This window comes from Cololabis saira, chromosome 1 (genome assembly GCF_033807715.1).
Source record: "Cololabis saira isolate AMF1-May2022 chromosome 1, fColSai1.1, whole genome shotgun sequence".
NCBI lineage: Eukaryota > Metazoa > Chordata > Actinopteri > Beloniformes > Belonidae > Cololabis > Cololabis saira.
In genome coordinates, this window is record NC_084587.1 from 18,306,878 (window position 1) to 18,333,951 (window position 27,074).

A 27,074-nucleotide genomic window follows, 5' to 3' on the forward strand; every position below is an offset into this window, starting at 1 on the left:
CTATATTTCATACAAAATCTGCAAGAAATATAATGTGTGAACGCAATATATCACATTTCAATGTCCTCTTCTGTTGTCATGGCAGCTGAGTGATGGACAGTGATGGACGGGCTGGTGAGGATGTGACGTGAGTCCAGGTGTTGTTCTTCAGGCATATAGACCATCCTGAGCTGGTGTGTTTGCATAAATATATTTGCATGAGCTAGAAAGACTAACGTGTGTGACATACATGTGTGAACATACACGTAGTCGGCCCCCTGCTGAATTATGGCTGGTCCAGTCCCTGGTCCAGTGTCTGGTCCAGTAAGACGTCTCTCCGGGGAACTGAAAAAAATGTTTCCGTCTCCGCAGAACTATTTTCATTGCAGCTATAAATTCCCTTCATTTTAACAACACATTTCAAAATGATCGAGTAGCTTGCAGAAAATGTCACAGTTGGGTGATTTCACACTTGGATGTAAATGTAAATTACTTAAAAAGGAAAGTGGGCACAGCGGTGCAGCCGCTCGGCCCGACCTGCAGGACTTTAAGTACTATTTCCTAATCCTTGGGGTCCTACCGTGTTCAGGCCGGATGAATTTAAAGAGAGCCTTATAACTACGCCTACCTGAATAGGCAGTTTTGTTCTTGAACACTTTTGAGGAACATGTTCTGGCCAAACTCTCAAAAAGACAGACAGACAAAGGATTTTGTTAAGAAATTCACACCCGTGCTAACACTCTTCTCAAATACCTGTTATCCACTTTCTTTATATACCTTTTTCCCCCCAAAGTTTTATCATCTTATTTCCTCTACGATGCAAAAAAGAACAGAATAGAAAAAATCACTCTTTTATCTTCAACACATCAAGATTCGAACCATCATTCCTGCTCGTCCCGGGATGCGTCCCCCTCTTGTGTCTCTTTTTTCAGCCCCCGTGATCCCCCATCCCTCACTTTACCCCACGACCGAAACAAAACACAAGAACAACTGTTTTTCAGTCCTGAATCAGACAGACGTGTCAGCAGAACAGCCAGCCTAAACAATGTTATCAGCAGCGATAGCAGAACGCTGAGACCCGAGCCCCCGGCAGACGGGACACCCTCTGTCTGGCAGCAGACACTTTTCATAGCAGGAATCAAGGTAAGCAAATATAAATGATGCAGTGTGATATATGCATATATATATAGAGAGATACTACACGGCCTTAGTGTGTCTGTGCACATGTTTTGCATACGTTTGGGATGTTGTCTCCTGCTCCGGTGCTGTTTTGTCTGAGATATATCTAAGATTTAGTCTCTGTCATTGAGCAGGGATGATAAACTTTAACCCCTGATGTGACTTTTGAATGTGTTTCTGTACAAACTAGGGAGCTAACCACATCCCCAAGTGGCTGGTTTAAAGTCCGATTGCGTCACTATAAAAACACACAACGAGACTCTGATCTTTAGGGTCACATGGTGATGTTCAAACTCAGAATTAAAAACTTTTATTGAAATGTATTGAAGGACTTCAGCTTATTGCAACAACAAACTCTGTTTCAAGTCTGCGGTTTATGTAGTTGCAGTTTGGACATTCAATGCATACATCTCGACTGGATTCGGATAATCACTTTAAAAAATAAGGAATCCAAAGGTAATGAAATGAGTGCAAAACCAGATCTGGACTTTTACAGAGTTTATTTATAGACTCCAGTAGAAGATTAGATGCATATGTGTCTATTAACATCTAACAAGGAGACTTCTAGCAGTACGGTATCTTTATCTGACAGACATGACGCATCTTAACATCTGAATCTCCCCAAGGGATTGATCCAGTTCCATCTGATCTGATCTGATCTGATCTGATCTAAACTAATATTGATCTGAACTTGTGTGTTTTGCCTTGCGAGATGGATCCTCCTGTGATCACGTTATTGCAAATATTGTGAGAATAAAGCTGCCAATCAAGGTTTAACTTAACTTCACAATGTTTGCTCTTGATGTGGTTCGATGGACTGATTAAGCTGAACGAAACAATAAACTGGTTCTTGTCAGATTGCTGAACGTGTGAGGATAAATGCAGGTCATGTTTGGCTTTAAGTCACTTTCTTTTAGGAGATTTAAAGTTAAAGAAATGCAAAGGAAGTTTTGCACGGAGGGTCTCCACTTTAGTGAGAGGGACCTGGCTGCAGACTGTGTAGAGGGGGGCGGTCCATGTGACTTCCTGCCAACGAAGCACCTTTCCCGGACATCGAACCCCAAAGCCTAACCCCTCTGGAGGTCACATGGTTCTGGCTCAGCTCCACTCCATACATATTCTGCAGCCAGGTAGTCTTGACTTCAGCTGCGCAGGTTAAAGCAGCGCTGCATTACCTGGAACTGCACCATGTGACCATCGTGGTAACGCATAGCTGTTAGCTCGATGATAACCAGCTCAATGTTCCTCGTATGCTCACTACAACAGAGGTGCAGGAGGAACCAAGAGGATCAGGTCCAAGGAAGCGCAGACAAGACGGTCTTGGACTGGATTTCACTGTTTGGCGAGAGCTATGAGGAGAAACGGGATACAAAACCGTTGCTGAACTCCCGTTCCTCTTGCTGGATTGGTAAGTAATGTCTTCTTATCTGTAGCTGGCTTGCTTCGTTGTTCTTGTTCCTTGTTCTTGATGAAACCGTAAAAGTTGTCCATTAGATGATCACTTGGTCCATCGTCCATGTTATGGTTTTGGTAGTTTCCTGTTTTATTTTGAAGCCCGTGTCTTTGTGTTTCAGTTCTAGTTTGACTTTCCTGTTTCCCATCAGCCCTGATCGTCTGCACCTGTGTCTCGTTAACCCTCGTGTATATCTGGTCTTGTCTTTCCCTTGCTCCCTGCTGGTCCGTACTGTTTCCTCCCTCTGTGTTTCCACGTCAGGTTTTTCGTAGTTTTTGATTCACGTTCACGTTCTGGTTTTTGGTATCCTGCTCAGCAGTGCTTTGGTTTTGTTAAAATAAACACGTTTTTGGGAACTCCTGCCTCCTGCTCTCCTACATCTGGGTCAGACCAACCACCTCATTCACAACAGTCCATGTACTTAACCTGCAGCCCCCTTTCCTTCGTACTGCACGGCAACATGTTGCCAATGTTAAGCTGTGATGGTCTTTTTTTTTTACTTTACATTCAATCTTATCAAATCTGTTCAGAGAGCCTCATTTGTCACAACCAAAATAGCATCAGAAATGAGTGCTGCCAGAGCTGAAACGAGGACTAGCAGAGCTCCACCGGAAACCCAGATTCAAATTAATGGTCATCATCAGGGAAACATCTAAAACACGCTGGATAGCAAGGGCGTAGGTTTGCATAGGGACGGTAGGGACATAACACTACCAACTTTTCAGGGGGCTCAAATTGTCTCCACCAACTTTTAAGCAACCTTATTTGCATTATATAATGAGTTCAGATATAAAGGTAATTTAGATTGTCTTCCCAAATGTTGTAAGGATAGAATTGACCCTACCATTATTAAGTGAATTATTTTCATTATGTTCAGACTTACATTTACCCCTTTTCACTTGCTGAATTTGCCGGTCCATTTTTTTTCCTCAAACGCACGTTTGATTGGCTGATGACTTTCTCCCATGAAAATAACAATTTTAACTTTTTTTTTAACAGATTTATTTTGCATTGATCATTTAGCCTATCAATTAATTAGGTTCATATTCGTGACAAATGTAGCCCTGACCCCCGTTCACCCAATCTGTTTGGTCTTATTAATGTCCTGTCCCCAGCAAAAAGTGAACATGCAGGTTATGCTGTTATATCGTCCCTACCAATGTTGAGACCAAACCTACACCCTTGCTGGATTGGGGCTCTCGAGGATTGGCCAGGGTTAGACATATTGTAGTAGGGAAAGCCTGCCAGTGTGACTTCAGGTCTCGGAGGGCTTCTGCTTACCTGAGGTGGTCTGCCACGGCTCCCAGCTCCTTTATCCAGTCCATGCTGGAGGAGCTGCCAACAAATGTTTGTTTCAGACGGTGTTACGGTGGCGAAAATCCGATATGACTGCTGGCCTTGACCAACGCTGAACAACGCTCTGTTAGCACCAGCTGCCTGATCTAAGCTTCAGCTAGAAGAGACACGGAGGCCTCTCAGTGCAATGTACTGTGTGAAATCTAGCTGTGGAGACCAAAACCAACGCTAGATACAGTAATCCCTCGTTTTTCGCGGGGGTTACGTTCCAAAAAGAACCCGTGATAGGTGAAATCCTTGAAGTAGTTATACTTATTATACAAGGCTTCAAATTGCGGGGATCAGCACCGCCCCACCGCGACCCGAGTAATTGGATTTTAAAAAATACAATAAGTACAGTATGACAAATTGAGACTTGCACGTATTTCACTGCTCTTCTGATGCTGCTGCATCCTGACTCCACTTCCTCTTCCTTTTGGGCCCGGGAGAAAATTTGCAAACTTAAATTTGGCAAGCTGTTTTATGTACATGTATATGTACAGTGCATATTAAACCGTAACGTTATTGACAGGAAGTGAAGAAGCGGGGAGACTGTTTAGCCGATCAGAATGCAGAACACAATGCAAATCCGTGAAGCAGCGAGACGTGAAAGGTGAACCGCGTTATAGCGAGGGATTACTGTATATCAATTTCCGCTGCAAAGTTGGACATTTTGACGAGGGGCTCAGTGGAGATTGACTCACTTTTGAAGCCCCTGGCTGCCAGTCGAGGTACTGCAACTTATCCTTTTCCCCGAAAAGGCTTTAACCAGGAAGGTGGAGCGTCGTCCCTTTTGTGAGTCTAATTCTGCAAACTGAAATTACAAGGAACCTCTGTGGTTTTAATTCAGTGCAAATGCACCATGACTGTGATTTGTATTTTAAAAAATTCACCGCAAATTTCTACCTCCCTTATTTCAGCCAACAGCCAGGTCATGTTGTAATTTTACTCCCATGCGAATGCACCTTTCGGGAATTCAGTGATTAAAAAAAGTTTTAAAAGTTCTCTTGTTGCCTCTTCTGCTTCTGTCATGACATAAATATGGCCGTTGTCCTCGATTCCACCTCATAAAGAGTAATTATTTGATATTTTTTAGAGGGTAAGCGTAAAGATAGTAATCAATGTTAAGCTTCCCACGGAGATTTATAGTTGTGACAGTTGTTGGGAAAAGAGATTTATCAAGCTCAAACTTCACCGACGGCAGAAAAGGCGTCACCTAAAGCTCAGGTCACGTCTACTGTTTAGGTTTACTGTTACTATGGCAACTGTCACTGAAATTTAACTGCAGGGTGTCTCATCAGATGTTTCCAACTCAAAAGTTTATGTCAAAATAAAAGATAATAGTTTAATAAAAGGCCCCAAAATCACTTTCAGGGATCAGTGTCTGTAAATGATGGTAAAACACAAATTTGTCTCATCCAGTGTGAACGCGCTGAACCAGACACCGACATCAGGGTGTAATTGTAGTATTTAATTTCATTTATTCTTTATTTCATTCATTGAAATAAACACAAATGTTCCTAAATTCTGAATGAAAGGGAGCAGTAAGAAGAATAATCTAATTTAATCTGCCCCTTTACCCCAAAGAAATCAATTTACAAAGAACGTACATTAAAAAACAACAAAATAAACAAATAAAGTAAAATAGCTGCCGGCAAACACAAACAGTCATGTTCCTTTTTAGTTCCCAAGTTACAATTCAGTTAATACCATTCAAACAACATCAAACAATGTTCATACCTTTCATGTCAATCAAACGTAACTAACATATTTCATTATATTTCCTGAACATACTGGCTTTAATTCCTGTTTTGAATGCATGTTTGATTTGGTTTCTTTGTTCAGATTCTTCCATAAACTGATTCCTTTCACAGAAACAATTTCAATTTTGTCCTGAATCTTGTTTTTTTGGGGTACAACGTCAATGGTGCAAAAGTGTAAAAACTGTAAAGTGATATGTCGTTGTTTTGAGAGACATGATGGGAGTCCAAAGTTTCTTTGGCTTGATTTTGATGAGAGGAATGACTGGAGAGCGTGAAAGCTGTAAAAATCATTCCATCAGATGACATTGATACTAACCATTTGACATTTTAACGCGTATGTTGATGTTGGTTCAAATACTGTGCTAACAAGCCTGATGTCCCCTGCGAAATGAAAAGTGAAGTCATCCGAAGATCTGGAGAAAGGTCCAAACTTTGCAATCTGAAAGTAAAATCGGTACTGACTGGATGTTTTTTCCCTCTTCTGCACTTCAGGTTTAATTAAGGTCACTCTCTCAAGTGTTGACTTTGAATCTCAAACAAGACCGAAAACATGTGAGAATATCGAGTCCTCTCCAAGTTGGAAGAGAGCTGTGATGATTTAGGATTAAAGCGAGGCCCGAGCAAACTGAAACAAAGCCTCCATTCTCCTCACGTCTCGGGGGTTTATGCAGCAGGCTGCAGGAGGATTATGACAGGACAGATTTATGAGGTTGATGAAGCGGAGAGTTCACAGCGGAAGAATCAAACCCAAGAAAGGCCATCTAGTCCCAACTTGCACCAAACTCCTATGTCAATTTTATTTGAGATCAGAGTTGTCCAGAATAAAAGACAGAAAGAAAGAAGAATATTGCCCGAGGTTTAAGCCAAAGTTCAAGTGCATCTTTGTACTTTTTATGAATTTGTCAAGCTTTTAATGTTCAGCATTATGTTGGACATCAAAACTGAGAGCTGTGTCTGTGCAAGATTTATTCATTATGCAAAGTGACATGTCTGCATTTACAGCCTTGCTATGAGAGCGGTTGGTTGTTTTACTTTATCTCCTATCAGTTGCCACATTTCACCAGAACTTGCGCACACGCACACACACACGCTGACACCATAGCAGGGAGGTGATGATAAAGGCTTGGCAGATGGCAGTTGAACGGAAGAGAGGGCAGCCGGCCGGGCCGTGAGTTACGACCTGCAGGTTTCCTGCAGACAACGCTCTGCAGAAATGCTTGCTGTCAAGTCAAATACGTGACGTGGGCCTGCACGTGCACGGGAAACGCATGCAACCACGCGACCACTAATCTTCCTTGGGTCCATAAAGTACATCAAATATTACATCAGTTATATATGCATAATATCCTAATATATTAATAACACTATAATTATACTAATACACTATAATAGCACTAATAATAACATACATTAGTAATATATTTTCAGTCACTCCTATCATTATAATAATTCTACTAATTTCAATATCAATAGTAAATTCCCAGTCATATGGTTTGCAGCATTAGGTGAGCCTTAAGTCGTTTTTTAAAAGTTAATTTCATTTGTGAGCGAGATATGTGAGGAGGTAAAGTGTTCCAGGACATTATTGAATGATAGATAACTGAGTGTGTGAGTAGATAGTTCTCGGAGTTGGAGGCATGGGCGGGGCTTCAGGGGGGACTGGGGGGGGCCCCGCCGCCCCGCAAGATGTTTTTTTTTTTTTTGTGGCACCACTTGGTTCATTTTAGATATAAAGCATTGTATAATATGTTGTGCTGGGATTTTCACACTCGCTGTTAACATTAAAACAATAATTGCAAGTGACTCTCTAAATGTATTTTGGGTAAAATCGTTCGTCATCAACAGCCGTCTATCAACTTCATACGTCATCATCGATCACTTGTCAACAGAGCGCAGTAATCCTACAGCCTAAACATGAGCGGGAGTTATAAACACAAAAGTGGAGCGATAAAACGCAAAGAAAAAGGAAAAAGGGAGCAAGAAAAAGCCAAATTGTCCAAGCTAGACGCATATTTTGTTCACCTTAATCCTCCTCCTGTGGGAGATGAACCTGACGTTAACAGCGTTTCATCCCCGGGTCCCCGGGTGAGTTTGCGGAGTGCAAGGCTCGCCGAGTACCTTCAAGTAGTGGTGAGTAGGCCACAATACTTCAAATTGAATTTGAACTTGTATGTGAATTTATGGGCCGCCGTGCCAATTTTACTACACTACTGTCATTAGTTGAAGTGGATGTCAGATGGGGATTTCAGAGTGATCTGGTGGCTATCAGTGGTGCTGAGCTCCTACAAATGCGTTGAATTTGTGTTGTCATTGGTTACTGTTGCTAAGGACGTAGAAGTAAACAGTTAACAGCAAGTCACTCTCTCTATCTCGTTATTTTAAGATAGTTAAAGGTAGACTATAATCTGTGATCGTATTCAAAAACATTTATTGTTATACTGGGTGAAATGCTCCTTCCATCCTGACAGTAGCCAGTGAATAATGTGGTCAGAAAAAGGAAAGAAAAAAATCCGACCTCTCTGAAAGCTTAAATCCTGTAAAAACTCTGACCAATCTGTTATTTGCGCTCCAAATGAAACGGATTGGTCAGAGGACCAGAGGCTTGGCAGGGAGGAAAGAACCAAGATGCCTTCATTTTAAGCCCTGCGGTATGCGTTCATTGTTGTGTCTAAAAATGATGCGCAGTGCCCACCCAATAAAAAACGGTACAGATATTCTGTGATATTTTTTTATATTTATAAAAAAATAAAATTATAAAAAAATAAAGGATCCCCATAACTTTGATTGGGTGGGCAGGATGCACGTTTGGGTGGGCACAGCCCACCCCTGCCCCCCACCTAAAACCGGCCTCGCTTACAGGTGAATGAGACATGGGGTAGTTTTGTTGAAAATGTGCTGTCCAAAATGTCCTGGAAAACTCGACTCCTGCAAATGCGCGTTCCCCAAAGTTTGTGGGGGCGTGGCTTTGGACGGAGCGCTGACGGGAGGGGGAGGAGGGGGTGGGGCTTAGAGGAGGTGCCACTTTCAAATCTTGCTAGCGCTCCAAAATCAGGAACCGTACCTTTAAGCTTAGGGTAACGTAAGATGGTGTCAGAATGAAACTAAAAGCACCTTGAAAAGGGATGAGCCTCCAAAAGTGAAGTGGTCCGGACGAGCGGGAGATGATGTTAGTGCTATTGAACTGGCTCCAGGCTGCAAAGGGCCCGGTCATATGCCCCGCCCCCCGGCCCGGTTCTGACATGTTCCGCTACTGGTTGGAGGTATCAGGTATCCACAGCTGGCATTTCTGGTGTAATGGTTATGTCTGTCTCTAGTATTTAGTAATTGGTTGAAAAAATATTCAGGTGTCTAGTCGTGCACGCTTTCAGATCGTGAAACTTTCTCAGATGTGTAAAACAGCGCCCCAGACGAGGTGTGCACAGGTGTGTCCGTGAGTGACATGCAGGTTTAGTCACACGCATTCCTAGACATGAACACTCACTCTTTAGGCGGTAAACATACAAATAAACAACCGAATCCAGACATAGAAATTACAAAGCAAACTCACCGTCAGAGCCCTTCACACTAACCGACTCCCGATTGCCCCCCCGAAGGCAGGTTAATTCACTGCAGAAGGCCTTAATAAAGTCACAAAAACAAGAACTCACACACACTGCTACGTCCTATACTTATCCAGATTCCCTTACCTCATCTTTTCCCCCCCACCCTTAAAAAAAAGAAGGCAACACCTGGTCATAGTACTTCACCAGGACTAAAATAAACCTGCGCAGATGCACGTGCCAGGATGACCGTTCAAGGCAGTGACACAGAGCAAGATAAACGATTCCCTCTAATAAACAATGCATGTAAACACAAGATGATGAGAGTTCGTGAAGAACGGCGAGGACAGATGATGTGTTTTTACTGGAAGTGAAGCCTCGATCGCCGAGTCTGCCAAGGACGTGGTTTCACAGTCATTATTTGGCAATGTTAATTCAGTGAGCTGTTTTTTAATTAACATTGCCACAGAGGAGATGGTTATGTTTTTTCGTAGTCTGGTCTGAATAGATGACAGAACATCGAGGTCTACTAACACAAAAGATATACAGTTTAGACGAGGCCCACAGGGTCCCACCAGCGTGTGGAAATTCCCTGCGTGGAAAGAATTTACTGGAGGAATTTCCTCGACTTCAGAGATACAGTTTCTGTCGTTTTACTCTTCATCGTCTGCATATAATTTCTCTGCTCATTTATTTGTTTATTCTTTCAGTCAGCGTTTATCTAACATGACATGTCTTGACGCAACCCCGTAACAATCTTTCCCTTCAGTCTCAGGTTTCTTGTTCTTGTTACTCTGATGGGACAACAGATAAGGTTTTATGATGATAAATGTACGTTATATAATACGACGCTGGTTTAACTTCTGTTACAAGGAGATTTGATGTTCCTCTTTATCAAGCTAGATGTTTCAGAAACGTGGGATTACTTTTTTTATTTTTTAAAAAAAGGACCATTAACTGATGAATTCAGCCTTTCTATGTTTGGGTCATAAAGTTTCACAGAAGCTTTAGTTCAACAGCATGTTGTCAGTTTCCTGATCGTTAGACCCTTGTCGCCTTAAGGTTTCCCCTCCAGACCTTTTCCTGTGTAAATGTCAAGCGTCGGCGGTCCACATGGGTGGCGGGCTGTCCATCAAAGCCACGAGATGCGTGATGCAGAGAATCAGACAGACGCTTCTTTGTTTATTCCATTTTAATAGAGATTTTTAAGGAGTTAACAAAATAGTTAGTCCTTTTTTTCTTTAACATTTGGTTTTAAGAGCTGCCACCAGTGTTGAAGGAAGGAAAATGACCATTTATCCGGTGTCCACCGAGGACTGGCTCCAACAGCAAGTCAGTCTCCATTTTTCGATGATTAACAGCCAACAATGAACATAATTACAGTCTGGTGCAAGCATTCACACCCTCCCCCCCCAAAAAACCCCTCAAAGCTTTCACACCCATGACCACTCTTATGTAAGCCGTCAAGTAATATAAAAGCCCATTAAATTATGCATGACTAGGGGCGTGGTTTTAGGAGTGACAGCTGGGGTTTGAAGTACGGTTAAAGGAGCATGAGGCAGGATTTATGAAAAAAATTCGTATACGTTTTAAGTTTTCTCGTAATAATGTCAGATGAAGCGTTCCAAACCAAAAAGAATGAGCCCTTTAGCGTATCTCTCCGTTGCCTTGAACAGGCTGTGTGCTGCAAAATGTGCTGCAATTGTGGGGCCGAATTTCCCGCGCTGTCCTGCGGATGTGACGTCACATGACGCTGCATGCGCGTTCTCCCCGTTCTCCCTTGCCGGCTTCACTGTTGGCTGCAGTACCCCCGACGGCCGTCGTGGTGAAGGGTGGCGCTAGAGAGTCTCATTTCTTAAAAGGAGCCTCATGCTCCTTTAACTGTCCTAAAAGACGATGGCGACCAGCTCTGTTGGGGCTGGAAGGGTCCGGGGTTGAAGCTCTGACGAGCCCGGCTGCCTCTGGCTCGTTAGCCTCCACATCTGGCAGCAGCTGGAGCAGCCGTGGGAGGGTCCCAGGCCGACGGGTCTCGGTGGAGCTCGGGTCGCCGCCCCGGCCGTCCTTGTTTCAGCTCTGGCAGCAAATGTTTCAGAAATGAGAACAAAAACACAGATTTGATTAGAAAGAAAGTGAGGTAACTGTTGCTAGTATCATATTTTTGGAGTAATCAGGGTTTCGTAGGCAGTCGCTGGAGGATTTGTCCAGTTCCTTTGATGCGGTCAGCAGTTCCCTCCACCTGAGAGTGAGGAGTTTGATGAAGACCCACTGTGAGGATGAAGACCCTCAAATGTCCTTTTATATATATGTTCCCTCGTGTTTGATTGTGCAGCTTGCAACAAAGAGATCCACGATGAGAGGTAGAGTTCTTATGTAAACGCTCAATGATTCATACGAAACCACAGACTGGGAGGATATGCCAGTTACTGCACTCCTTCCTGCCTGTGCGACTCCCTCCGCACCAGCGATCACTCTCCCTCTCATCCCAGCTCCCACGTCCGCCAGAGTGTTTTATGCTCCTTTGTGGCGTGAAAGGCACCATGTAAGGAGCAGGACATAAACACATAACGTTGAAAACCCCTCTTATATCACTTCTCTTTCTGCGTCCCGTCAGGTTTTTCTCGATAAATGGAGCGTGGCACTTTAACCATCTCCCCCACATGCATTTTTTAGGTCTCTGTAAAACAGATATCGTCATCTGTCACTGCTAACAACAAAGGCGCGCTTGAACCTTCTTTATAGACATCTACAGGGTCCGTCTCTCCTCCCACACCCGCAAACCAGTCGTAAAAATCACCCTCAGCACCATCGCTGCTTCTATAGTCGTGGTTATTTATCTCCTACCAAAGTCAAATACTCCTGGAAAAAGACAAGACGGGAGAGGGAAAGAAAAAAAACTAAGGATGGAGACATTCAATATGGCTGTTTAATTGTTCTGGGAAGCATCTGGATGAACTTCCCCGCGAGTGTGTGGAGTTCAGCAGGTTCTGACTGTGTGAGGTAAATGGCTCCGTGGGTAGAAATCCTCCCGGGCCGCACCTACAGACCGCACTCTGGCTGGCTTACGCTCGCGCCGTTGCCGTGGCACATGCTCGCTTGAGTCCATACGTATTCGGCTTCTCGTGTTTTTCATCTCAAACCCACACCTCATTGTTTCCCCCTGACATGAGCCTTGGCGAGACCTCCAACTCCCATCAACGCCCGGTCCGGCGAGAAGGGAGTGAAGGGAGGAAGGAAGGAAGGAAAGCAAGAGAGAGAAGACAGGGAGCATTAAGAAAGGGGAAAAACTGAGAGATGGCGAGAGTAAGAGTTGGCCTTCGTGACGCCTCGCGCTCGCCAACTAGAAACCCACAAAGAATGAGATCGGAGGAGAAAGGGAGGGCGGGCTGGAGGGGGAAGGGGTAGAGGGGCTTAGGAAACCGACTGTGGTTGAAGCCACTCTTTAATAAGCAGAGAGCCTTGGGTTTCTGCGGTGGCTCGTAATGGCTCCAGTTGTCTACGAGGAGGGCTGAACAAGCCGGCGTGTTTACACGGAGAGGTGAGGGGCTTGCTGGCCTCGCAGCATCTCTGATGACAGCGTAAAGCCTTGACTTTTGCCCTCTGTGGAGTTCGAGGATCACGAGTGAGACACCTTGAAGGATGAGTCCCAAAGCAGCGACGACTAAAACAATTAATCAAAGTTGCAATACAGTCGTTGTCAACAAATGGCTGGATATGTTTTCTTTTCACACAATGTGACCGAAGAGATAAAGTTCTGGTGATTATCGACGTATTATCATAAAAGCAGGTGACATAACCAAAGTCTCTTAACCTGACATGATGGTACATGAGCCAGAACCAGAGACGTGACCCAGAGAGAAGGTCAGGAAAGGACTCGGGTGACGGAGGTTGTTTGGGCCTAAGACTGGTCTACACCTGCTGTTTTCTTTTGCTCACCTTGACGGATGTGGCTATCTAAACTCAACCAGATATCAACAAAACAACATTCTCCTGTTAAGTGGACACATTTTCACTTTTCCTGTGTGAGCTGTGGAAAATGGATAGATCAAATTAAATCCTGGGAGACCGGAAGAAATCGAAGGCACAGTTAAGCCATCGTGCTGAGCAACGACAGGGAGAAAATACAGGCCGATACTCCTCAGCTCTATGCAACGGGGTTCCTCAGGGCTCGATTTTAGGCCCAGTTCTTTTCTCTCTACCGTACAACTTCAAATAATGAATCCCAATTTGCTGTTGGGTGTAGCAAAATATTTTTATATTAAACGCCCATCCCAAATAAAGGCTGTGTCAAACGTTGTTTTTCTGGTGAACAAAAAATTCTACTGTATTCTACCGTATGCAAATATAGCCGACCTAAACACAAACAAATAACATTAAACGAATTGAAAAGTGTGTGACTATCTATTTAATTTTAGAGTGACCTCACTCACGTGTGAAGAAGTTGAGCGGCTTGTGTATCAAAGACAAAGGGAAGAAAAGGAGGGGGAAAGAGGTGAGCTTGTAGCCACTTCTTATCCACTCCTTTTTTTGACCTTTTCTTTTGCCTTAGCTTGGATACTTCACAAGCGTGTCAGACACCAGCGTGAGTTGAGGAAGATTATATGAGTGATGGGAAAAGAGTTGTATCAGGTCATAACTGACGAGAAGCCGTTTGCGGCTAGGGCTAGCAGGCTAGATCGAAGATTCACAATAAGATTTGTTGATTTGAGCGATTTAAGCAAATAAACGCCCTGGCCTTTATTTGGTGTTTTACAGTAATTGAATATACAGACAAATCCATAGTTGGCTCAATGAGTGCAGGACGCCCATGTGCCGTGGCTACCAAGCCCAGACCACCAACCCTCCACCACCATGCTCCGCACTTCAGAAGAGGTGTTTTGCTGTATTAACTTGTCTTTTTCTCTTTCCAAACGAGGCGCTGTGCCGTATGGCCAAAGGACATTTTTCTTGGATGTTTTGTGGTCTAGTTTGTTCAAGTTTCCCCCAGAGCGTGTTTTGTTTGGACACAACTTTGAGCACTTTGCTTCTGAATTCTGGCTCAGTTCTTGTTTGAGTTGAAAACATGGTGACTTTTTTTAATTTGTTTAATAATTAATATGATCTTCATGGAACAACATAAACCGTGTAACAGGACAAATAAACTTGTTCCACACAAGTTAAAATGAGTTTCCAAGTGAAGATGTGTCACTCTGATAGGGTGTAATATGAATGACTGTGTTGTCACTCCTGTTTGCTTTGGTTTGGGACATCATTACACCCCATTTCCTTGGTTTCATGTTAGTCATAGCTATTGATGACTTGTGTCAGTACTCAAAGATCCTTTTTTTTTTTTTATCCAAATGTGTTTATGTTCGCAGGAAAAGAGGTGGATCACTCTGAGGGATTTAATGCGGGGAATCGCGCATGCCAACAATGTGAATCAGTTTCTCTCTAAGTGAGCTCTGTCAGTTTACACGAAGCCTCTCTGGGAAGCTAAAGCCTTCAGCTGCACACAGAATCTTTCTGTGTTTTATTATCAAAAGGAGAGGAGGAGAGCGAAAAAACTTTTTTAATTTCATCAACTATAATGTGTCATAAATAAACGTCTGGCAGTTGTAAAATTAGTTGAAATTCTGCAAGGTCATAATGGTTTTAATCATGGATAGACCTCCACGGAGAGATGTGTGGGAGATGTGGAAACTGTCTGTGATGAGAAAAAATGAAGCGAGCAGAATGCAGTCCGGTGGAAACCTCAAACCGGGTGGAGTAAAAGTAATGTGCGATGCAGGCTTTGCGCTACAACGACCTTTGTCTTTACTAACTTCAAGTCTTCAGGTGCATCTGGCAAAAGAGGAGCTGCTTCAGTTGAGAGGTTTCACTGACCACAAGGGACGATAGATTTTCCAGCTACATCTGGAACAAATCAGACAAAACAGCACCGGAGGCCCGATTTCTGAGTGAATAACTACGATAAAATCTGTCAAAACTCGCTTCCACGTTTTAATTCATTTCTCCAAATCATTAAACGCTTTATTCGCAATGACTGTTCTCGTAAGTCATTCGTCGAGATACTTTAGCAACATCTTTGCTCATTTCTTCTGTTAATGTCTCGTTGGTTTTACAGCTTTTTGATGTTGAGTGTTTTGAAGGAGGTTTATTGACCACTTCCAAAGGGTTAGGATGAATGCTGCAGAGCTGCAGATGGAGCGTCACCGGGGGCGGGTGGCTGTAAGGGTTGGCATGCAGACAGACGGACACACTGATGTGGCAACGTTGGCAGCAGCGGAGCACATGTGTGGCATCAGGGGAAACCAGGGTTGCAAGTCTGATGGGAGCAAAAATTAACAGTTAACTCTGTCTGGAGGCTCAGATCAGTGCTGAGTGTCAATTTCTCAAAAATCTTATTTACATGGTGAGTTTACTTGAAAAAATTTAGACTTAAACTATTAGATAGCCCGTCCTGCAGGTATTTTAGCCAAAACCAAAAATTAAATCGTTTAACTAAATGAATATTGAGTTCATGACTTTTAATGTGCAAGAAAGACCTATAACTGAAACACATCTAATAAAAAAATCTGCCAAATATCACAAAATCCTTTTTATACTTTCATAAAGGGGTTTCACAGTCATGTCGATAGTGCAAATGGAAACGTATTTTTTTTGCATTTGCACGTCTCTTTTACTATAATATAGTTGTGCTAAAACAGTACTTAATCATCATTATACACTACTGCTTTACATCAGGGCTTTACCACTGAATAACATTTGATGCCGGTAGATACGAAAGAGAAGTAGGAGTTAGGCTTTTAAAAAGAAAAACACACTGCAATGGAAACACTGACTGCTGATTCTGGCCCTATTTTAATTTTGTTTGGAGTTGACTTCATGCAACTTTCCACCATCAATATTGACGACTTTTATATTTCAGGATGAAAGTGAATGGTTTCAGCGCCACACGTTTGCTGTACAGTAGACATATTTTTGATCCATCCATCCTTTTTCTGTACCCATTTTATCCTTTGCAGGGTCACGGGGGTCTGCTGGAGCCTATCCCAGCTCATTACAGGCGAGAGGCAGGGGTTCACCCCCCTGGACAGGTCGCCAGTCTATCTCAGGGCCACATATAAACGGAAAACCAGGCATACTCACACTCACACCTATGGGCAATTTTTAAAGTCATCAATTAACCTAACATGCATGTTTTTGGACTGTGGGAGGAAGGCACAGGCACGGGGAGAACATGCAAACTCCACACAGAAAGTATTTTTGATGACATTGTCAAATCTGAATTTCCCTGTGATGCATGTTTTAAAATCACAGAGGTTGTTTAAATATGGTTTCTGCATTGTTTTGGTTGGTTACATAATCAGGCCCCCCGCCGTAGTGGTTCTGGCATCTGGCCCAAGTTTGGCGGCCAGCGCAGCAGCAGTTTTCCTGGCACCGAGTCGGCAATCGGAAAGCTAAAAACTGCCACTAGAACCAAACTACCACTGGAACCGGTTTGTTCAAAAAGCCCTAACTGAGACCGACCTCCCACTGAAGCGGCCCATTGCAACATGGTATACAGTATGAGCGGTACACTGACGAGTCAATTTTTAATTGCCAATATTAAATAAATATTGTGATACAGGATAAAGGGTTATTATATCAGAGAACAGTTAATAAATGTAAACAATAAAATGTTTTATAGAATATAATTTAAAAAAATCTTTTGATCGTTGTTTTAGTCTGACTGGCTTTAGTTTTTCTTTCTTCCTTTACCCGGTAAGCACCTGGGGAAGTCATCTCTTAGTAAGTGATTTTCCCAGGTAATTACCAGGTAAATAATTGGTTGCCCCGGCAACATACGGATCCTGAAATACAAGGGGGAGACAGAAAACCACACACAGCGAAATGGATGTGGGAAACAAAGAAAAGACTGGCGTTGCTTCGTCCCTGCTGTGATATCGACAGCTAAAGGTAGAGTAAGTGATTTTATGCCATTTAAAACCGAGAACATTGCGTGAATATCTCTCAACACCATCCGCCATCCAACATGTCATGAGTACATTGTTAGAAACCTGGGGCCTCATTTAAAATGGACTGTGTAGGAGTCATACTAAAATTGCACGTACACTCAAAAGCCGAAAATGCCGGGCGCAAAAAAAAATCCGGATCTATAAAACTGCGTGCACGCAGACTTGCACGTAATGTTCCTTTTATAAATCACAGTCCAGCTGGAAGGTTGCGCAGGTGAATCCGCCTCATATCCCGCCCTCTACACGCCCACTTCATGCCATAAATGGTATTTTTTTGCATATGAATGAGCCTGCTGAGCATGCGCAGTGGCTTCCTGCAGCCTGTTTGGCGTCAGAATGAATGAACGTGTCGAGCCACCGTGACACTGAATTTCACTGAGATCCAATCAACACGTTTGCACACGTGATGGGGCGTGTTTTCTCTGGAAGCTGGAATGAAAGCAGGCGGACAGAGCAGTTCCTCATATTTTATCGATGGTTTCTTCAAATATCAACAGATGTGACATGACACTTGAAATCCCTTTGAATTGCTAATATAACTACCGACAATCATTTATTATTGATAGAAAAACAACATTACGAGCCTGGAGACAGCTGTATTATTTCCCCGCGTGTTTACAGCAAAACATCGATTGCCGGCATCACACCCAACGAGGTCCAGTGGAATCAGCGCTACAGCGATCCAGGCTGTTCAGAGATCAGAGATATCACAGGCGGCGCTGCTGTTTTTGTTGTCCCACTTCTTGTTTACACGACGCTTGTCCTTCATCCAACTGGATGGGCTCTGCGAGCAGATGTCAACCACATCAGCCTCGTTAGGCACATAAGCCACCCCGATGAATGCGTCATTAAATACAATCCCCAGGCGCCGATTACCTACTGCTGGAGCTGTGATGTGGTGACCGCCAGCGTCTGTCTGTTCAGTACTTACGTCTGTCGTTGAGTTGACTGCTTAGGGAGCAGTTTAGCCCAGATATCAGAACCCCGCAAACCAATATGAAGTCAAGTGTTAACGAAGCACAGATGAGAGGATGGGCTTCTTAAACCTCATTGCCTGACACAGAATCAGTTTATCTCTCAAAGAAGAACTTGTATGGTAACTTTGTAGTCAGGGGGCAAACCCTAAGATTGATAACTATGCTCACGCTTCTGGGTAAAGTTTGGCAACCTTATTTTTTTGTTAGAAGGAACCCCTAGGAGGAATAATAGGGGTGTTGTCATCTTGGATTTTTTTTCTGATGACCACTGGAGGCGCTGTAACATTCAAATACTCAATTCATGCATATGGTCATAATAATGGTCAAAATGTACAGTTTATATGCGAAATCTTCAATGTTCAAGATTTTATATTTAGGGAAATGGATAAAACATCAATTGAAAAACCTTTTTTTTTTAATTGTATTGCTATATTTTGTCCAATATTGGTTAAAAAATATCACTTTTTTATAGGCGTTTTTAACACACACATAATACTGTAGGCAGGGTTTTTTTTGTTTTTTTTTTTACAGTGAAACACATTTTCTATGAAATCCCGTGTCAAAAACGTCTATAAAAAAGTGATATTTTGTATCCAATATTGGCTAAATTATTACAATATGATTCATAAAGGCTTTTTTAGTATTGTTTTATATATTTCCTTAGATATACAATGTTTTAATCTTACGACGTAACCATAACCGACATAAGTCCTAATTTATGAGAATAAAGTCGTAATATTACAAGAATAAAGTGTTAATTTATGAGAACTCTAACAGGAAGAGTGTGTTAAAATGTTGAATATTGAGCATCTTGTGACGTTATATTTATATATTTATAATATATTTAATATTACGACTTTTCTCGTAATATTACGACTTTATTCTTGCGACATTATGACTTTATTCTCGTAATTTTACGAGTTTATTCTCATATTATTATGACTTTATTTTCGTAATTTCCTTTTTTTTCTTTGTTTGGCCCTAATACTCCGTCGTATAATCTTGACAATTATGCATACAAATTGTACACGTTGACCAAAACTGACCATATGCCTGAATTGAGAACTTGAATATTCTAGCGCCTCTAGTGGTCTCCAGATAAAAAATTCAAGATGACAACACCCTTAAAATTCCTTCCATAGATTTGTTCTAACAAAAAAAATAGGTTGTCAAACTTTACCCAGACATGTGAGCAAAAGTCTTAACGGAGGCTCTTTTATAAAGTTGCCCCTTGACTATTGTGTCGATGATATTTTCAGGGTCTTGAGGGGAAAATAATAAATGAAACCGTAGCTTAATAACTTTAATGAATGATTATTGGAGTCAGTAGTTTGCACATCTGGAGTTCAGTTAATGCGAAGAGTTTGGAGTTGTGGTTTAGAGCTATGTTGATGAATAAAACACACTCCAAATTTTCAATTTTCATAAAAAGCCTCTGTGATGTGATCCGTACCTCACAAAAAAAATGTGATCTTTGAAGCGATGCGATCAAGGGTCCCTGATCTGAACAAACGATGGGGGGAATCTCAAACTGCTGAGGTGGCTTGAAGGGGACTTCAAAGGCACGAAGCAGAATCCTCTGTGAGATGAAGACAAACCTACGAGTAGAAGCTGAACGCTTGAAGACATCGCAGGAACTGGCAAACACCTCCGTTCACGAGTCTAACAGATGTAACCAGGCAAGCGTGGTCATTGTAAAACACGAGGGAGGAAGCTGCTGCTCTGCAATAAAAACATCACTGCTCCCCTGATGTTTGCAAAAAAGCCACTTGGGGATCCATAATGCTCCTGGGAAAACATTTTCCCAGGAGCAAACTGTTGAAAATAAAAGATATTCAGCTATGAAACAAAAAGGTCATCACCACTCAAGAAACATTGAAGCATCGTCCCAGTAGTGAAGTACGGTGGAGGGAGCATCATGACTGGGACTGGCCCACTTGTACCATCAAGATGAAAATTAATTTCCCCAGTTTAGGAAAATATTCTTTTATAAAATATTCCTTAATATACTCCTGGATAACAAACAAATGTTATGCAATTGAGGTTTAAGCAGCTGTTGCCCCTTAGGGTTTACCTTCTTTCAACTCCAGCACTGTGGTTATTTAATGGGTGTTTTCAATAATTATGTAATAGATTATGTTTGTGTATGATACCAACTCAAGCACTTTGTTTTCAAGCTTTTGTTCATTATTTGGACTTAAATGAAGATCAGATCACATTTTTTGGAAAACTAATTAAAAAAAACCAGTTGATTTGAAAAGTTTTAAGTATTTTTTTGTGTTTGCTGACACATGTTTTCTCATGAGACATGCGGTTGTCAAGGCAGCAGTGACTCAAACATGGGTAAACATTTTAGCTCTTCCTTATTTATTAGCACTTATTAAGTGACAGCTGACTGACTCACAGGTTCTAGCAAATCATTTCAAAACACAACTTAGAAAACCTTTACAAGCTATTTAGAAACAGAATTTATAATTAATGGAAATTAATGTCAAATTGATAAATTACTGCAATTTTATTTCTGTAGCGGTGATGTGAAGTTGGCATCTCGAATAAGGAGACTGCACTGGTGACACAGCACTTTTTTGAAGCAGTTTCACACGCACGCACGTTTATTCATATAGCACAATTACAACAAGGTGATTCCAAGTGCTTTACAGAGATGTTAAAACATTGCAGAGCAGAAATATAAAGCTTGATTTAAAGTTTAAACAAAAAGAAACAAAGAAAAAAGAGCAATAGATAAAATCAGCAGTTAAAATATGATCAGGCTTTGAAACCCGAGCTTAAAAGTATCAGTGCAGATTTGGATCTTTAATCAAAGGCAGCTGAGAACAGGTGTGTTCAACCTGGATTTGTGTTTCAGCTGATCTGAGGCTTTCTGGGAGGCTTTCTGTAGCTGAACGAAATATCTCCATGTCTGGTTCTGACTCTGGAAACTGATAAAAGATCCAGATACCCTGAGGGGTCTGGAAGGCTCATACTGGGTCAGGAGGTCACTGATGTATTCTGGTCCTGGACCATTCAGACCTTTATAGACCAGAATCAGAACTTTAAAGAGTTCTGACGGACAGGCAGCCAGTTTAAAGACCTCAGAGCTGGACTGATGTGGTCCACTTTTTTGGTTCTGAATGAGCTGCAGTTGTTTAACTGACTTTTTAGGCAAACCTGTAAAGATTCTGTAACAATAATCAAGCTACTAAAGATGAATGCATGGATAGTGCATCGTTTTTCCAGGTCCTGCTGAGACATCAGATCTTTTAACCTTGATATATTCTTAAGGTGATAGTAGGCTGACTTTGTTATTGTCTTAATGTGTTTTTCCAAATTTAGGTCTGAGTCCATCACTACACCCAGATTTCTGGCCTGGTTGTTGGTTTTTAGGTGTATAGATTGAAGCTCTGTGGTGACCTGTGATCGTTTCTCTTTGGCTCCAAAGACAATTACCTGAGTTTTGTTTTTGTTTGACTGGAGAAAGTTGTGACACATCCAGTCATTAATCTCCTCAATACATTTACCAAGAGCCTCTACAGGGCCTCGGCCTCCTGGTGACATTGTAATATATGTCTGCATTTCATCTGCATAGCTATGGTAGTTTATTTCTTTATAATCTATGTCAGAGGGAGCATGTAGATGTTAAACAAAAGAGGCCCCAGGATGGAACCTTGGGGAACTCCACATGTGATTATTATCTGTTTTGAACCAGTTTAGTACAGTTCCAGAGAGACCCGCCCATTTCTCCAGTTGTTTAAGTCACATACTGTGGTCTACGGTTTTCAATGCATCACTGAGATCCAGTAAAACTAAGACGTTTCTATTCAGGCATATGTCATTAAACACTTTGGTCAAAGTAGTCTCAGTGCTGTGTGCTGCTGAGTCTTTGGAGAAAGGAATCAGTATGAATGATCAGACAGCCCACATCAGACACAAACTCTTAGAGATCATTAAGTCTAAAGTGTCCCCTCCATTGTGTGTGGTCTATGTTACATGCTGAGTCAGCTCAAAGTTGTCCAGAGTAGGGATGTTAATAATTAATCGATTTTCGATTAATTGCCGTTATGAAATTACCCGATTAAAATTAACGATTACAATTAATCTATTTATTTATTTTTTTATTTTTTTCGTTTAATTTCACCAGCTGGTATTACGCCCGGACCACATTTAATGCGACACAACACGCTGCCGCCGCGGCGCGCACAGAAGAAAGAGACGGCGGATATGTTTGGTTTTGGTAATATCATGCTCAGGCAATGAGTCTGCAATGGCCCAGACGGGAGACACATGTAGCTCTGTGCTTAACTTTTATTTTTAATCCACTCTATATTCTTCTGGTTGTTCTCCGATATGTTCCCCTAAAGCCTGAATTATGGTTCCGCCTTAAATCGCCTTAAATAAAATAAAGTGCACTTTATATTATATTCCTTTTGGTACAAAAATGTCTTTTTGTTACTTTTGTATCAAATAAATATTTGATTAAGGAATACATTAAAATGTCCTTTGTATTTTATATAAGCAAAAAAAATTATGTTTGTATCGCAGATGGGGGGAAAAACGCCGCTTATCAACTAATCAATGATCGATCGATAAGGTTATCAACTATCAATTAATGAAATAATCGATAATTTGCATCCCTAGTCCAGAGTGATACTCGGGTCTTTAGTCCCTTTGTCCTGAGAGTTGTCCACATGAATGTTAAAACCACCAACAATAATTACACGGTCAAAATTAACACAGACAGCAGTTTACTGAGATCATCACTGGTGTAATGTTGTATTTGCAAGTGTTTTTGCACTTTTGCTGAATTTGGGTTACATTGATGGAATTAGACGACCCTTCGGTGGATTCAGGGTCTTTATAACTCAGGTTTTATGTTATATACTCTTAATAAAACTGAAATTAAATAAAATATTAGACGTGATCTACTGAACCCGTTTTCTGGAGGGAATGCTGTAAAACGAGGGCACCTGCAAGGAAGCTGCATATATCTGGAGGGGGATGCCTTAAAGAAATCCTAGACGAAAGAGTGAGAATCCAGGAGAATTTATGAAAAGATTGAAGCATCATCACAAGCAAGTTCATGAATAAATCAAACTCACAACCAAGCTCACTCAGACATTCTGCTTCAGAAATGGTGGTAGAGACGTTGCTGATGTTGCAACTATTGTAGACGAGGTCATCGCACAGACATCCAAGTTTGAGTGGGGAAACTTCACCAGGAGGAATTCCAGAAGTGCACAGGAAATGGTTGAGCAAGGAGGAAAAGAAGAAGGAGAAGAGCCCAAACTGGAGAGCAGAGCATGAGCATGCAGGTTCAGTTCAGATGGGGAGCTGCACACTTTTCTGACTCTCTCAAATGCATGTTAGGTTTTATGAACAAACATGCGCTCTCAACAAATGTGGCACCAAACACAAGTGGAGGAATAAGGAATCTGCAGAGAAGGACCTATGAACACGGAGCAGTGAAGCATAGTTATGAGATTTAGATGAGTTTTGAGGTAGAGTAAAATATCTGAAGGTGAACGTAAGAGCGCCTCCTTTCAATTCAAATGATGATGACAGTAACATAACCTGACATACTTCTACTTCAATCTGGATCTAGGATGCAACAAAACCTTACAAATCTGAACAAAGTCAGAAAGTTGTGTGTGATTTTTAAAACGATTGTCACTTCAGAGAACCAAACAAGCACTAAAAAAGAGGGATGTTTTTCTTCACAATATTCCCTCTTAAAGTTTCCCAAAAATCTGAAACATCAAGGCTCCCCACTGGATCCTCACTTATATAATAAAAATAATATTATAATAATGTCAAAGTAATGCAAACATGATAAAATTAAAAGCATGAGCAGTCATCTTCATCTTGGCTGAGGCGGCAGCTGGAAAAGAGAAATCCTGAGTCATGAGAGAAAAGTTTGCAAAGCTTGATTCTACATGAACTGCCTAAAGACAGCAGCGCCAGTAATAACTTTCCCTTGAGAGCACAGCTGTTTGGCTTGGACAGAGTTTCCCGGCAGTAGTTCTTACACTGCTAATCAGGTGCCAATTTCTCTCTGAAAAAGAAGTCAATCCTTCACAACTGGCACAAACAAATGCGCACGTAAACACTTCAGAACACAATGATTGATTTTACGACGAGATCCCCGGCAGGAACAGTTGATCTGCTCCGTTTCCGAACTGCATACTGTTTACATCTTTTCCATCGCAACTTTAAAGTTAATCATGACCAAAGTGCACACTCTCCCAGAGCCAAAATATAATCAGTGGGGCGTTATCGCTCGGGCAGCGCACACAGAACATGATCACTCATGAGGATTTAGCAAAGGGAGACAAGTCTGATTAAATACGACCCGACAGCTGGGTAAAAAACACAGCTCCTTTTAGGGTATCCATGATAACTAGCCACTACTGTCATGCGTCACTTTGTGGCAGAAAGCACATCTCATCTTCTCCCTGTTGTGCGCTTTGAGGATTTTTCTTTTTTTTTTCCCGTCCTGCTCTGTAAAGAAACATCTGGAGCCAGTCACTCCATCGCCGGCTCCTGAGTGCAGCTCCTAATGGAACATGTGAATGTGTTTTAAGATCCGGCTCGAGCAGCTGCTAATAGCTCAATTACACATTTGGCTGCAGAGCAGCAACGTGCCGGCTCTTCACGCATTCTGGTCCAAATGGGCAAAGTGATGTTTAATGCAGCTTCTGAGAGCAGAAATCAAAGGGTCACAGAGGAAAAACCGAGTAATGAACGTGGAGATGTGAGGGGGAGATGAAAGGTGCGACGTGCCTGAGACGTGGGACGACGGGAAAGAATGAAAACAAGATGAAGGTTGACTGGTGGAGTTGCTGAACCTCCCTTCATGAGAATCTCGTCTTCTTTGGAGTCCAAGGCTTTAATTCATGGCTTTAGGCGTCGTTACAGCTGCACACCAAACATGTCCTAACATATGCTAATTCTCTCCACAACTTTCTGCAGCAACTTGTAAATTCACCTTTGGCAAAATTGAAGCATTGTAAAGTCTCATCGGCAGCCAGGAGAGAGTTCAAACCAGAACTAAAACTAACAAGCAGTCCCCCTTGAATGAATAAATAAACTTCCTGGAGTTGTAATCTGACTTGTCAATCACCCGGTCGTTCTTCCGCGTCCTGTTGACGTCTCCGCCGAGCGTAATTCGTGTGTGGAATTTTTATAGACCCACGTCCAGACCAACTAATTACAATTTTCAGTATCAGTAAAATGCAGCGTTTGCTCTGGCAGTGTGATGTACTGTAATGTTGTGACTGGAAACCTCAGCGAGTTGCCCAGGGACGAGCGTGAAATTGTCAGCTGTCCTGGAGGAGCCTGGCTTTTGGCCCACAGCCCGAAGGGGGATTTGGTCGCCATCTGGGTGCAGGAGGACGTCCTGGGAACGTCTTTAGGCGCTCGTCCTCAAAATTACACAAATGGGGCCTGATGCACTTTGTTCAAAAGCTGATAGTTTTTCTAATAAAAAATGTCTGTGGCATACCTCGGTCAAATATCACAGAGATACCGCAGAGTCTTTGAAAATGTTTTTTTTACCACTCATGTCCACCTCACAACCCCTTCCCCAGATTTCTTTCCACAAAGTGGAAGTGTTTAACATTGGTGTTACAGTTTTGTGACTTCTGAGTGAAGCTGGAGGAAGAAAGAGACAGAAAGGCTGGGTGATGATCTCGGTCTGTGATGTCACAGGCCTCTAAAAATCTGAACAGTTTGTGCCGTTTCAGCAGAGCTGGGTAGAGTAGCCAAAAATTGTACTCAAGTAAAAGTACTGTTACTCCAGAATAACATGACTCAAGTAGAAGTAAAAAGTAGTCATCCAAATAATTACTTGAGTAAAAGTAAAAAAGTACTTGGTGAAAAAACTACTCAAGTACTGAGTAACTGTTGAGTAACGTCTGATTTATTTTTTTAACACAACCATTCAAATAGGCAAAAGTACAAAATAATCATCTTCAGGCAAATTAAATCAATAAAATAATAAAATAAATTAGAATTAATAAAAAAATAGCTTAAATTAAAATAATCTTAAAGTAAATTCAAGTACTTTAATAAATAATAAAATGTATAAAATAATAACAGAATAAAAAAATAAATTAAGCACAAGTAGCACAAAATATCAATCCTTTGTACTTTTCTTTTTTAACCAGAACTAGAACAAGCCCATGGACTCATATAAACTCTCTGTGTGTGTTTGAGTCTGTGTAAATGTGACAAAACATGCAAAAACAAACATTTTTCCCAAAGAATCGCCCAGTGATGTCATGAGATTGACGTGTACGCGGATAAAAGGGATAAAAGAAAAGTAACAGTAACAGCTCAATGTAGCGGAGTAAGAGTAACAGTTTCTCCTTCACAAATCTACTCAAGTAAAAGTAAAAAGTATAGTGATTCAAAACTACTCCTAAAAGTACAAAATTTCCCAAAACTTACTCAAGTAAATGTAACGGAGTAAATGTAACTTGTTACTACCCACCTCTGCGTTTCAGTTATTCAGACTTGTGGAGGAACGTAAACAGAGATTGGGTTGTGACATGTTGATCATTTTAGTTTGTTGTCACTTCAGAGAAATAAAATATTTATCCCTCTAATGGTCCCATATCATGCTATTTTGATTCCTCTTGGATGAAGCACCACAATAAAGACATTTGCCTTTGATTGCGACAGAAAAGCCTCTTCGTGTCTGTTGGACTGTAAATCTGTAAAACTGTATTTTTCTCTTTGCAGTAAGCAGTTTATTTGGCCTCTCCCTTCCTCTGCTGACTTTACTGTTACTGGTTGCTTCAGAAACCAACCAGACCCGTTCCTGCCGGCCACATGATACGGCAACAGAGACAATTGGG

The 27,074-nt window shown here is 41.7% G+C and overlaps 1 protein-coding gene across 2 annotated transcripts in view; it reads left to right on the top strand.

Moving 5' to 3' along the window:
* Positions 1-1,056: 1,056 nt before the first annotated feature.
* s1pr5b (sphingosine-1-phosphate receptor 5b) overlaps positions 1,057-27,074 on the top strand; it is a 47,851-nt gene continuing 21,833 nt past the window's right edge. For both annotated transcript variants that reach the window (XM_061716488.1, XM_061716498.1), the window contains exons 1-2: positions 1,057-1,122; positions 2,425-2,566. The gene's annotated coding sequence lies outside the window, so the exon portion shown is untranslated. The remainder of the gene's footprint in view (positions 1,123-2,424; positions 2,567-27,074) is intronic.